Raw genomic sequence first — 12,717 nt, 5'->3', positions numbered from 1 at the left:
AAGAAGAAGAAGAAGAAGAAGAAGAAGAAGAAGAAGAAGAAGAAGAAGAAGAAGAGAAGGAAGAGGAGAAAGAAAGAAAAAGAGAGGGGAGGGGAGGAGAGAGGAGAAGAGAGGAGAGGAGAGAGAGAGAGGGGGGAGGGAGAGAGAGAGAGAGAGACACAAGCATTTCTAGTGTTTTGATGAAACAAGAGTTTATTCACGCTCTAATTTAGTACATAGTGCCAAGTGCACTCTGCCACAGTTTTCATCCCAAGTATATAGAAGTTTCTTGTTTCCTTCAGTCTCCCCAGCACTGAGTATCCAAACTGATTTGTTTTAGTTTGGTAGGAAACCCCCACTGATCCTTTCGCTGTGGCCACCTTGGTGGGTTTCTTTCATTGCTGTTTGTACACTCACCATGTTTGTCTAATCTTCTCATTTCTTCGTAGTGCTTGTCATTTATAATTTTCTAGTTGGATGAGTCTTTCCACTTCCAGCTTAATGGTGGTAACTCATACAGGCTCTGCAATCAGAGAAGTGGGCTTGAGGCTGGGAGTGTAGCTCCGTGGGACAGAGGGCCTTGAGGTCAACCCTGGGCATCAAAACTAAAACAATACAACAATCCCCAAATGACGGCTTTGAATTTAATACTGTTCCTTGCTTCTTGGGCTGCTCTGCTTGCTCTTCCTGAGCTTCATTTGTTCCTTTGAAAGTCGGACATAAGGGTAATTATTAAATGAGACTTAAAAGGCACCAACTACGTAGAAATACAAAGTGAACATTATGGCTGTTTGCTGTGTATTACTTCCTGACCTGTATTCATAAAAGAATAAGCTAATTTTTCTCTCTAATACATTACTCCATAACTTCTAACTTACCGCCTCTCTTACATGAGGCCTCTATACTGAAGTTTTACGGAGTCTATTTTATCTCAATGTTTACTGAGTTTCACATAAAGGATAATAATTATTTTAAAAGTATTTCATATATTTTTAGCATTTCATTTGATTATAAAGTATCTCAAATTATGAAATATACACACATATAATTTTGGAGAGATAAATAAATCTAATATGTTCTCAAAGGAGTATTCAAATTGTTTTTAAAGAGGATGTAAAAAATATCTCATTTAACCAAAATTTGTTTATCATATAATACAATTTATAACTTTTGTAATTTTTGTTCAAACTCTCTATTCTTAAGTTAAATAAGTGATGGACTCAAAACACCTTCCAAATACCCTAAATTTTACTTTGTGTATTTCTGGCAGCATAATGAGATGGTTGCAATCATAAGCTGTTGGAATTTCATGGTGATAAAGCCTTCTGTGGTTATGGGATGACCCATTGCTATTTTTTTAAACTACAGTACAGTTCTGTATTTTCAGGTGTGCAATTTTGTTCCTTTGCTTTCTTATTTAAAATTACCTGACAGTAGCATTTGTTACTTTTTCCTTTGGATTTGCTGACCAGCAGTGTTCTCATGGGAACAGTACCACTTAGTTTTAATTTCTCTACCTTAAGTAGGTCTTTTGAAAACAACTTATAGGCATGTTTTTGTAGCCCTAGTCTGCAATGCTTCCTTATGTGACTTGGGAGCTGGATTTGCATACATATGATTTAGATTCTGCATAGATAATTGCTTATTCTATAGTTTCATGGTCTTTTATTTTTCTGATGTATCTAGCTCCTTTTCCCTCTTTTTTGCCATCTTTTAACTCTATTTTTATATCACTGCTATAATTTCTTGGGGGGGGGGAGGGTTTTACATTTTATTCAAGTAATTTTGTAGCTGACTCTACTTATTTATTTATTTATTACTATTGTGTGTGAGGGAGAGTGCAGATACACCAGGTACGGATTAACACATCTGTCCATTTTCCTATTAATTGCTTAATATTAATAAACTTACTATTTTATGCTTGTTTATATGTTTGCTTGTTTACATTTCTGTGTCAAAAATTACATAGCCTATGTTTGTTTGTACTTCTTTCATCTGTTTCAGACTTTCTAGTATCTCAAACCTGACATCTGGATCTAATCGTCTTTTTCCTGGAGTTTGTTGCCGTTAAAAATGCTTGCCATAAAGATATGTCCGTTGTTGCCTCTAAGAAGAAGGTCAGTAGTGATGTCTTGTCTTTCATTTCCTACTCCAGCAACTGCACTTCTTTTCCTCTTTTGAAAGCAGTTACAGGTCATTTTGTTGAACCTTACAAGCAATCGGCTTTGGTTTATTGATTTTCTTTGTATTTTTTTTTAACTTCTATTTTATAATTTTCCACTCTGTTATGTTTTAAATGGCTCCCATAGCCACATTATTTGAACACTCGGTTCCCAGTTGATAGCACTGTTCTTGTTTTTGTTTTTTTGTGGGGGCGGGGGGAGTTAAGGAACCTTTAAGAGTTCCAACCTGCTGGATAAAGTGCACCACTGGGTGGATCCAACCTGCTGGATAAAGTGCACCACTGGGTGGATCCAACCTGCTGGAGAAAGTGCACCACTGGGTGGATCCAACCTGCTGGATAAAGTGCACCACTGGGTGGACTTGGAGAGTTCACCACTTTGCTGCCCTGCCAGCTTCCTCTCTCCTTTGTGACTATGGCTAAAGATGTGATCTCTCAGCTTCCTGCTCCAGTGGAAACACCTGCCTCTTGTGGTCAAACTCCTCCAGGCAGGATGGACCCTCAGGCCTCTCAAGCCAGCAGCCAAAAGAAACTCTCAGATAAGTTGCTTTTGGCCATGGTCTTTTATCATGGCAACAAAAGGGTAACTCTAATTTTTCTAACATTCTTCTACTTGCTTTTGCCTTAGTTTTCTTTCATTTTCCATCACCTTAGAGTGGAAGTTTAGTCTATTGATTTAAGATCCTTTACCTTTCTTAATATAGATGCTTATAAAAGTCTTAATTTACATATAATGTAGATATTGGCACATTTCTCCCTAGGCTTTCTTCTAGAAATATTCCAAATCAGTTTGCATGATGTCCTTTATTTTTGCTCATCTGAAAATGTTTTCTGGTTTTTGTTTTGATCTCTTTTTTGAACTTTTAGGAATGTCCTTTTAGTTGCCGTTGCATGTGAGTTTCTGAAATAGATCTTGTTTTATTTGTTTGTTTGTTTGTTTTTTGTTTTTTTTTGTTGTTGTTTTTATGCATAGCTTCATTCCGGGGTAGTCAGACAATGTCTTTTGTATCAGGCTTGTCCTTCATAGATAATAAGTTTGTTTTATGGCCTGGGATGTTTCCAACCTGAATAACATTGCACTGAAGAGCAGAGCCACCATTGCTGCTGGGGAAGGGCTCTGGAGATGTCTGGCTTGGTTGACATAGAATGTTTTCTAACTCTCCTGATATCTTAGAGATTGTCTAATTGTTCTTCTCTTTGAATATGGGTTACAGAAGAATCTAGTATTGTTGAATTTTCTAATACATCCATTGTAGTTTCAATAACAGTGTGTTAGTCTCTTATTAGTTGCATACATATTTATAATTGTTATAGCTTCTTGGTATATTGACGATTTTATAAAGCTGTCTCCTTTATTGTAACTTTTTTTGTTTTAAAGTTTAGTTTGTCTGTTGTAAGTAGAGACATTCATAGGTAATAGTATGGTTCTGGTTTGCATTATATATCATTTTTTACACTCTGATAGCAATAAAGGGAAATATTTGTAAACAATGAGGTGTTTCTATATTCAAACATATCTCTTAAAGAAAACATCGAGGTAATATAAATAAGACAAGGAAGGAAAAGAAAGCACAACTTGTAACTTCCATTTGGATCATGGTATCCTCTACTTAAAAACATTTACAGAAGTTGTCATTTAAGTAGCACCACAGTAGTACCTCACAAAAGGCTAGTTGGAAATGTGTGCTCCTGACCATCCAAGATAGAAGCTCAATCTTGGAGACTAAGAGACTGTAGCCTACAGTGGCCATACTTATTATTTACTAAAGAGCTATTGATTAGTGATACATCCCTCTTTAGTTGAAGGTACCCTAATGGCTTGAGGAAATATATGTCACAAAACACCTATCTGCTAGCCCAGTGTCACCATTAAGATAATACCTGCATTTAAGGAATGCTTGGACTATTGATTGGAATCAACCATGCTCCTTACTTCCCAACTTTCAAGCTAATTATTAGCATCCAATCTAGGATTCGCCTATATGTTCACCACCACATTTTAGGAATTAAGTAGCTAAGAATAAAATGAATCAAATCTCACTTGTGGTGAGCTATGATACAATTAGGGCAGCCCACTTTTTCTGATTCTGCTGCTATTGTTTCAAGTATGAGTGGCAGATGCTACAATATTGGAGAACTTTATTACAACATTTTCTTTAATTAAATTAACTTGCCACCATGCCACTTTCTGGACAGCCCAAGAGAGTGTCCAGACGTTGGATTGGAGGGAGTAATCCCTTTGTGTCCTAAGTTTGGCAACTAAGCATCACCCAGGGCCAGAGCACAGAAGGCTTCTTCTGACTGTTGGTCAGAGAACCCAACTGGGAGTCCTACTCAGGCAGCCTGTGCGGTACTCTCCAATCAGTACTGTATAGACATAGCTGACATTTAATGTCCGTGCTTTGTAAGCTCTTTCAAAAGTTCATGAACAATTTATAAAGAAGACCTTGAAGACAGGGAGCCTGGTAGTAGGTGACAGGGCACATGTATGCAGATATCTTCCCGCTTCATTCATTATTTTTGAGATACATACCTATAACGTTTTTCCAAAATTGGCCCATTCTTATAAATTTTTAAGGTGCTAAAAAAAGGCTTTGATCTCATCACTTTGGAGGCAGAGGCAGATAGATTTCTGTGAATTTGAGGCCACCCTGGTCTACCTAATTAGTTCTAAGATAACCAAGGCTAGCTACATAATGAGACCCTGTCTGGAAAGACCTGAAGACCACCACCAAAAACAACTACAACAAAAGACACATCCTTTAAAAAAGAAACAATGCTAATGTTTTGACAGCTTCTGTTGTTTGTCTGTTGTTTTCTGGTGCTGGCGATAGAACATACAGATTCATACATTCTAAGCAAATGTTCTACCACTGAGCTATATCCCCAGGCAGTAGTCTGTTATTCATCTATCAAAGGAAAGATGCTTCGAGATGACGACTATTTTTAGGCAACTTTCAACAGGAGATAGCTGTAAATTACCAATCAGTGGGTGTTCTGATCCTAACCCTGGGAATAATGGAGGTTCTGGAGTTCTCCATTAGAATACCAGATTCTGGACATCCAATGGAGAAAGAGAAAGAGCATTCATGATTCTGGAAGAGACTAGCCCTGGCAATGGATCCACTGTGACTGGCCAGACTTCAGTCACTACAAGACAAGATCTGTAGTTTGGCCATGCTCTCCAGAAAGAAAGGAAAAAATTTGCTCAACCACCCGGTGTTCTTTCTTTAATTTAATTAACTTTAAGAGAAGAATGAGAAAAAGCCTATTGTATATGAACTTTAAATAAAAGAATTCTATCTTGACCTGGAAACTCTTAAATTATCATCTATTAACCAAAATAATTCCCTTGATTTGAAAATCATTCGTGTAGAACCAGTTCCACAATGAGAGAGGATCACTGTGTGTCCAATAAAAGGACCATTTCTGCGGGAGTCGCTCTATAAGTCCTTCCGGTCACTTGATACTGCCTCACATTTCCTCTATTTCAAAATTATTTATTTCTATGTTTAAAAATCGTAGTAAAATAGTGTAAGCGTTGCAGCTCTGAAGGTCAAGGCCTACCGGAGCATTACAGCTCTCCTTCAGCTGCTGCAGCGAATGTTTCCCAGGGGAACGCGTTACAGCTCTGCAGAAGGAGGCAGATGCCCGAGTGAAAGCTCTGCTCCTGCAAGACTGCTGCAGCTTTGTTCCTAGAGGTATCCTGGCAATGCGGAGCCAAGGAATACCACAAAGTCGCACCCATCATACAAAAAACCTCACACAAAAGATTTATTGAGAGGAAAAAACCCAGGAGCGTTTTTTTTTTTCTCTGCAGGGGGGAAAGACAGCATGGTTTATATAGGGTTTCTGGGTAGAGGGAGGTGGGGGATGGGAGTGAGGGGTAGGGGTTGGGTCTGGGGTCAAGTTTATGTCAGTGTGTTCTTTACATGGCTCTGGTCTTGGGGTCCAGACAGGGTCAGGGTGGTTTTCTGTTGTCCTTTTATCCTACAAATAGAAAGATTTCCATGCTAACTACACGCTCTGGTTAGATGTAATTTCAGTTGCTGACTTTCAGTGCCACTTATTTCATCACATGTGGATCATAGCTCCAAGTATTTAGATGGAAGTGTATAGAGGGAGTAACTGCAGAAACCAGAGGAACAAATGGGGGCCATGGTGACCATGGGATGGGTTTGGGTAGCAGGAGTACTATGGAGCAGAAGAGCAGGACACAGCTGCTCTGTAAAGGAAAATGGAAAAACAGGTGGGGAAGCTTGTGTGGGGAGGGAGAGGGAAGGCAACAGAGGTGGAGGGAAAAGAGATAACACTGAGGATGTCTGCAAAAACCATAAGTAAACATATGCTGTTTACTTAAAATTAGTGTGTGTGTGTGTGTGTGTGTGTGTGTGTGTGTGTATGTACTGGATGTTATCCCATTTCATAATGCTGTTCCCTGAAACCATAAACAATTCCCCCCAGTACCAGGCATGGGGTACCTTTACGATTGTTGGTCAGGGGAACACAAGAGATTCTCCCCAAACTATAGGTGACTGTCTTTGCTCTTAGCACCTTCAGAAAAAGAAGGTAAGATATTCTTAAGGATGTAATAGTGGCATTTATATCTTGGGGGTAACCAGCACCTCTCTAACTAGACTTAAGGACCACTTACTAGGAGGTAACTCATACCTGGCATACTGTAAACAACGCCAACAACCCATGGCTGGTGAGGCCTTGGAACCTAGAGGAGAACCTACCAAAGCCACTCTCCCAAACCAGCATGATTCCTAACTGCATTCTAAATACTTATGTTTACATACAGTTAAGCGTAGCTCTCACCCTTCCTCAAAGAAGCTGCTCGTTGATCAGTCAGAGATCAATAGAGAAAGCCACAATTGATCAGAATGTAGAGATCAGCTGATCATAAAGTGCTTGTCCCAGTTAATGCACTTACAACACAACCCTACACATAAGGCTTAGGGAACATTGCAGACCATCCATGGGAAGACTGGAAAGATTGTAAGGGCCAGAGAACCAGAACACCTGCTGCAAAGTAGTCTCTTCTTAAAAATGTTTTGTGGGGGCTGGTGAGATGGCTTAGCGGGTAAGAGCACTGACTGCTCTTCCGAAGGGCCAGAGTTCAAATCCCAGCAACCACATGGTGGCTCACAACCACCCATAATGAGATCTGACACCCTTTTCTGGTGCGTCTGAAGACAGCTACAGTATACTTATGTATAACAATACATAAGTCTTTAAAAAAAAAGTTTTGTGATTGTTGTTGTCATCATTTTGGTTTGATGTTGTTGTTGGTTTGTTTTTTGTTTTTCCTTTTTTAGTGGGGACCAGCTCTGTCTGCTTCTAGTTCCCCAAGATGCCAAGGCAGTAGCCCAGCTCCTACTGTGGTGAACTCCACCTGGCTCCCTGTGGCGAGGAAGCACAGGTGTATCTGAGTAGAGGGGAGGTTACTGTAGTAAGATTCATTGCATGAAAATAAAAAAAATAATAAAATACGTACTTTTCTTTTTAAAAAAGAAAGGTATCTGATATTTCGTGGCTACCTAAGAAAAGAAAAATTCTTTTATCTATGTGAATGCTAGACCACACATTCCCTGGAGAAATTATTTTTGCTTTTTAACTTGTTCTCTTTCTCTTCTTCCTCCTTCCTTCTTTCCTGTTCTCCCTTTTTCCAAAACTACTAAGTTGGGCAGCTTATAAAAAATAAGGAAAGAACCCAACTTTTTATATAATTAAAATTTGTCAAATCTTAGAATAACCATGATGGTGGCAAGAAAACATCAACTAAAATGGAACATTTATTTGGTTTGATTCTGTAAAAATTCTCTTCATTAGCACATAAAAATAGAGCAAACATTTTGTTAAGACAATTATAAATTGGTAAATAACATAAAAACTATAAATACCATAACTATATATTCTTGAGATGAATATCCAGAATAACATACTCTCAGATTAATGAAACAATTGTAATTTACCTAAAGATATATTTCATATTTTTCCATTATTGAACAAAAGGAAACTATTTGGAAGCTTAGTACATCATAATTGCCTTGACACTTTTTTAATGATGTATGAAAATGATAGTTATCTATATATCATAGGATTTATTTTGATCAGCCAAAAACTAAGTTGCTTTTGATTAATTTTTATAATGCAATTCTAAAACGAATTTAAGGTTAGAGGTCACCCTGCAGTGTTAAAACAAAGCAAAGCAAACAAACAAACAAAATATCCAAAGCAGACAGAAGTTGTTGATAGTACATGAAGAGAGAAAGAATCCAGAGACCAAGCTTTTCACGCGTGGTCTGTTTTGAATAGGTTTCCAGTTAAAGCTGAGCTGTGAAGATCATACAATGGTGGGGGTTTTGGTTTCCTCCTATGATTTTATCCAAGTTACATTGCTAAACTTGTCCTTTAAAATGACCACACAGTAAGCTAGTCGCCTCTGATTCCAGGTTTCATGTATAATTGCATCTGAAACAACTATAATGTCCTCAACATCACATAAATTATGTCATTTAAGATTATCTATAAAAAGCTTATGTCAGGTCACTAAGTTCCTGGAAATCTAACAGCTGAACAAAATCCTTTCTTGTAAAAACAGTGCTGCAGACAGGAGTAGTAAGGTAGGATCATTCTGTAAGAGAAAACTCATGTCTGTCTTCTGTGAATAACTCTAAGAACAAGAGTCAACTTGAACATCAGCTAGAAAAACAACAACAACAACAATCACAGGAGAAAATAAATCTAGTACCAAGCGATTATTCTATGAATAATGGTTATAAATTTGGGAGTGAGAGCCAGTGAGGTAGGAGACAGGACAGATGGCACTATGGGAAAAGACACTCCTAAGGTGATACATGGGGCTGTGGAGAGCATTGCCTCTGTCACAGGGTGCGCATGTGAATGATGCTTCTGCCTGGTGCAAGATGTACTCAGCACCTACACTGCCCTCTCAGTATCCCACAGTCACTCCCACTCCGTCTTTGCCAGCGGTGCCTGTGGGCCACTCTCCTTGTTGCTATAACAAAATTCCCAATAGAAGTAGCACAAGTGTCGATGTGAGCTTGCAGTTTCAACCCCTCACCGCAGGGAGCCAGGTGGAGTTCACCACAGTAGGAGCCCGGGCTGCTGCCTTGGCATTTGGGGGATTAGGAGCAGATGGAGCTCTAGCATAGAATCACAGACAGATAACTGAAGAGTACTCCTCAAAGTCTACCCCTGGTAACCAAATTCCACTATTTAGGGCCTGTTTTCCAAAGGATTTGTCATCAGCTGGGGATCGAGTACTCAAACACTTTACAGGAAAACTACATTGTAAGGTCTTAGGCTAATTGATTATGGAGTGCTCTAGGAAGCATGAAACTTTGTAGTTGTGTTAGATAATCACAGCCACATATGGTCCCACCCAAAATACCTGTTTCCAAATCATGCATTTGGGGAAAATAGCAAAGTATTGTTTCCTGGCATTAAAATTCTCTGGTACCCAGTAAATCTTAGTCAATAAAAATGGCAAAGCTCATAAACAAATCCAATAGAAAGAGTCTTGTATAGCTCCCTGTTTAATAAAGTATCTGTCTTAGTTTGAGTGCTCTTAGCCACTGACCAATAGTTACAGGAGGAAACGTCCTTACAAATAGTACAGGTGTTTTAGAAAAACATCTGGATTTAAAACTAAAAGTTGTTAAGCAAAGTTTGTCCAAACTAGGAAAGATGGCCTGGCAGAATCTGCAGGAAATAAATTGGAGAAAGCTAGACAGATGCTGTCAGAAGAGATGAGTGGTACCTAAATATTCTAGCATTAACAGCAAATTGAAATAGGAAGCTTAGCAAAGCAGGAGAGAAAGGCCAGAGCTCATTCCTGGGGATCGGGACAGTTTAGGGAGCACCCTAACCAACAGAAGGTGGCCAGGACACAGAGGCTCAGCAAATCTTCGTATTTCTGTAAAGGGACAGTTTGGAGAGAAAACAAGGAGGGAAAGCCAGACAAGGTGTAGCACAGGTGAGGATGCCATGAGAGTCCTGCCTTGGGTTTTCATAAAGACCCCTGTGCACTAGTGGCATGATGGGCTGAGACCGTAGGTGAAGCCCACTCCTGGGAGACTCAAAACAAATCTCCCAGGAGTGCATGCTAAAACCTTCCCAGAAGAATACTGTGAGGAAGAAACTGTGAACTGCAAATGCCCAGCAGCCAGTGAAGTAAGAGCCTGAGTGGAACTAGAGTCTGCAGAGGAACTTAGACACAGGCTCTAAGCAGCACAGTGCACATACATAAGGACTGCATTGGGGAAGACCAGAATCTACAGCCAGAACCCTAAAGGATGTATCAGAGACTTGATCTGTGCTGCTGCATCCAGCCTCCAGAAGTCAGGCTTCCAAAGGATAGCCTGCAGTGAGATTCAGGATTCCTGGAGGACCAGCAAAGCATATTCTGGCAAAGAAACAACCAAGGGCACGGCAGGCTCCTGGAGTCAGGGTGGGAAAGCCAAGAATGTTGAGACCTAAGTCAGCAATCAGGACAGAGAATGTCCACACTCTGCACTTCTGTCATCCAGCCTCCTTCACATACCCCCTTGTCATCCAGTGAGCTGGCTCAGTGCTCCTCTGCTCCTGTCCTCTCTTTAACTCTTCTTTCCTCCCTTTCCTCCATCGCTCATTGTCTTCTTCCAAAGCACATTGCCTGGCCTGGCTTGTGGGATCTTCATTATCTCAAGTTCCTGAGGGCTGGATCTGTTCTCTTTCTGATTGGGCTTCTATATCTTTCTCTGATTTTAACTTTAGTCAAAATTGCATCATCTACCTTCTGTGTGTCCCCACAACCCTCTCTTCTATTCATATTTCCCACTTCAAGTTTTCTCTCTCAGCCAACATGGATAGGTGGTCTTTCTCCTCTTTTCCATTGTACACAGTGACTCAGCACACTGCACAATGACTCAGCACACTGCACAATGACTGACTCAGCACGCTGCTGCTCATTCACATCCCCAGTGACTGGCTTGGAGGGATGATTAGTCTTTATATGACAAAGACTATGCTTTCAGACTAAGGCTACCCTGCCATGGTGATTGCTTAGCAGACAGATTTCTACTCTCAGAGGAGTGCCCTGAATACCAGTCTACCAGAGAAAAATGACATCTCACCTTCACTGAAGCCCAGTCCTTCTTAAATACTTCTGCCGAAAGAGTAAAATGATTTAAATTTAAAAAAATCCAACCATTTCCTTAATCCCAGGTGCAACAGTCCTGACACAAAAATATAAAAGCAGGAAAATCCAAGGCAACATGGCTTCAGAAATTCCCATTCCTGCAGTCAGACTCCAGTGAGAGAGAATGAGATAACATCCCATTGACTCCAAAGGAATGATTACAAAGTTGTTGTTGTTGTTTAAGAAATAAAAAAAAATGAATGCCAAAGAAAGCACAAACATTTTGATAAAATAAGGAAGACAATGTGCTTATAAAGGTGGAATTCAAAAGAAGAGGTAGAAATATAGAAGGAAAGGCAAACTGAAATAAAAGAAACAATAAATCAAATAACATTTTACTAGGTTCAGACTGCAGCACCTGAAGAAGAGGCAGATGGGGCCATCCTTTTCTGTAACGTCAGCAATGCAAGGATAGGGACAGGATCACTAGGGCAGACTGGCTGCCAACCCAGCCAAAACCACGCCAGCTCTAGGTTTGAGGAGATTCCCCATCTCAGGAAGGCATAAGCAACAGAAGTTGGCATTCAGACCTCTCTAGCTTCCACTCATACGCACACACAGGTACACCTGTGTACATACCCAGCAGACATGTACACTACACTGACACGTGCACATGAAGGGAGGTGGAAAATGTTCCCATGGGAATCCTTACCAGTGTTCACAGGGCACACCGACTATCAGGGCCCCAAGGTCTGAGAGACAACATTAAATGATCAGATCTGTGGATGGTGGGCAGAGAACAATTGCCGGTGAAATAGAGAGACTGTTTTCAGAAAATCATAGAAAATTCCCCAGATCAAGTAACGGAGATTGCCATGTGAGTACAGTTAGAAGACCAAAGAAACAAGGCTATAATACAATGTTCCAGATCCCATGATGTGCAGCTTTGCTCAGCTGCTTATGTCGATGCTGGGGATTCGAACTTGGATCCTCATGTTGCTGAGCAAATGCTTTTATCCACTGAACTATCATTCCAGATTTATTTGATTTTTAAATTACACATGTTTGCATCATTTGAGATTTCATACATGCTATGTGATTTATTTTTATAAAATCCACCCCAACAATCCCTCCCTTTCATTTCCTCCTTATTTCTGCACAGCTCCCCCCTCTCACATTCATGTGCATCTTCATTGAAAATTGATTTTCTTTCATGCTATGTATTCTGATTGCCCCTCCCCCAACTCCACCCTGATCCTCCTCCCACCCCCACCCTCTGCAAATTTACCCCCTCTTTCCATGGAATGCTCAGAACTCCATATTCTCTTAGTCTCTGCAAGTTTACCAGTTTCGGGAGTGTATAAACTGCCATTTACTTAGAGGGCAGTTCGTTTCTATGCTCATTCTC

General features: G+C 40.0%; 1 long non-coding RNA gene across 1 annotated transcript in view; it reads left to right on the top strand.

Moving 5' to 3' along the window:
• The first annotated feature begins 1,984 nt into the window (after positions 1–1,984).
• Positions 1,985–12,717, top strand: part of LOC116085125 — a 93,145-nt gene continuing 82,412 nt past the window's right edge. The window contains exon 1 of the long non-coding RNA XR_004116432.1: positions 1,985–2,096. This is a non-coding gene — a long non-coding RNA (uncharacterized LOC116085125). The remainder of the gene's footprint in view (positions 2,097–12,717) is intronic.

Source organism: Mastomys coucha, unplaced genomic scaffold (assembly GCF_008632895.1).
Source record: "Mastomys coucha isolate ucsf_1 unplaced genomic scaffold, UCSF_Mcou_1 pScaffold9, whole genome shotgun sequence".
NCBI lineage: Eukaryota > Metazoa > Chordata > Mammalia > Rodentia > Muridae > Mastomys > Mastomys coucha.
Note: the sequence above shows the minus strand (reverse complement) of the source record. Positions and strands in the feature narration are given on the sequence as shown.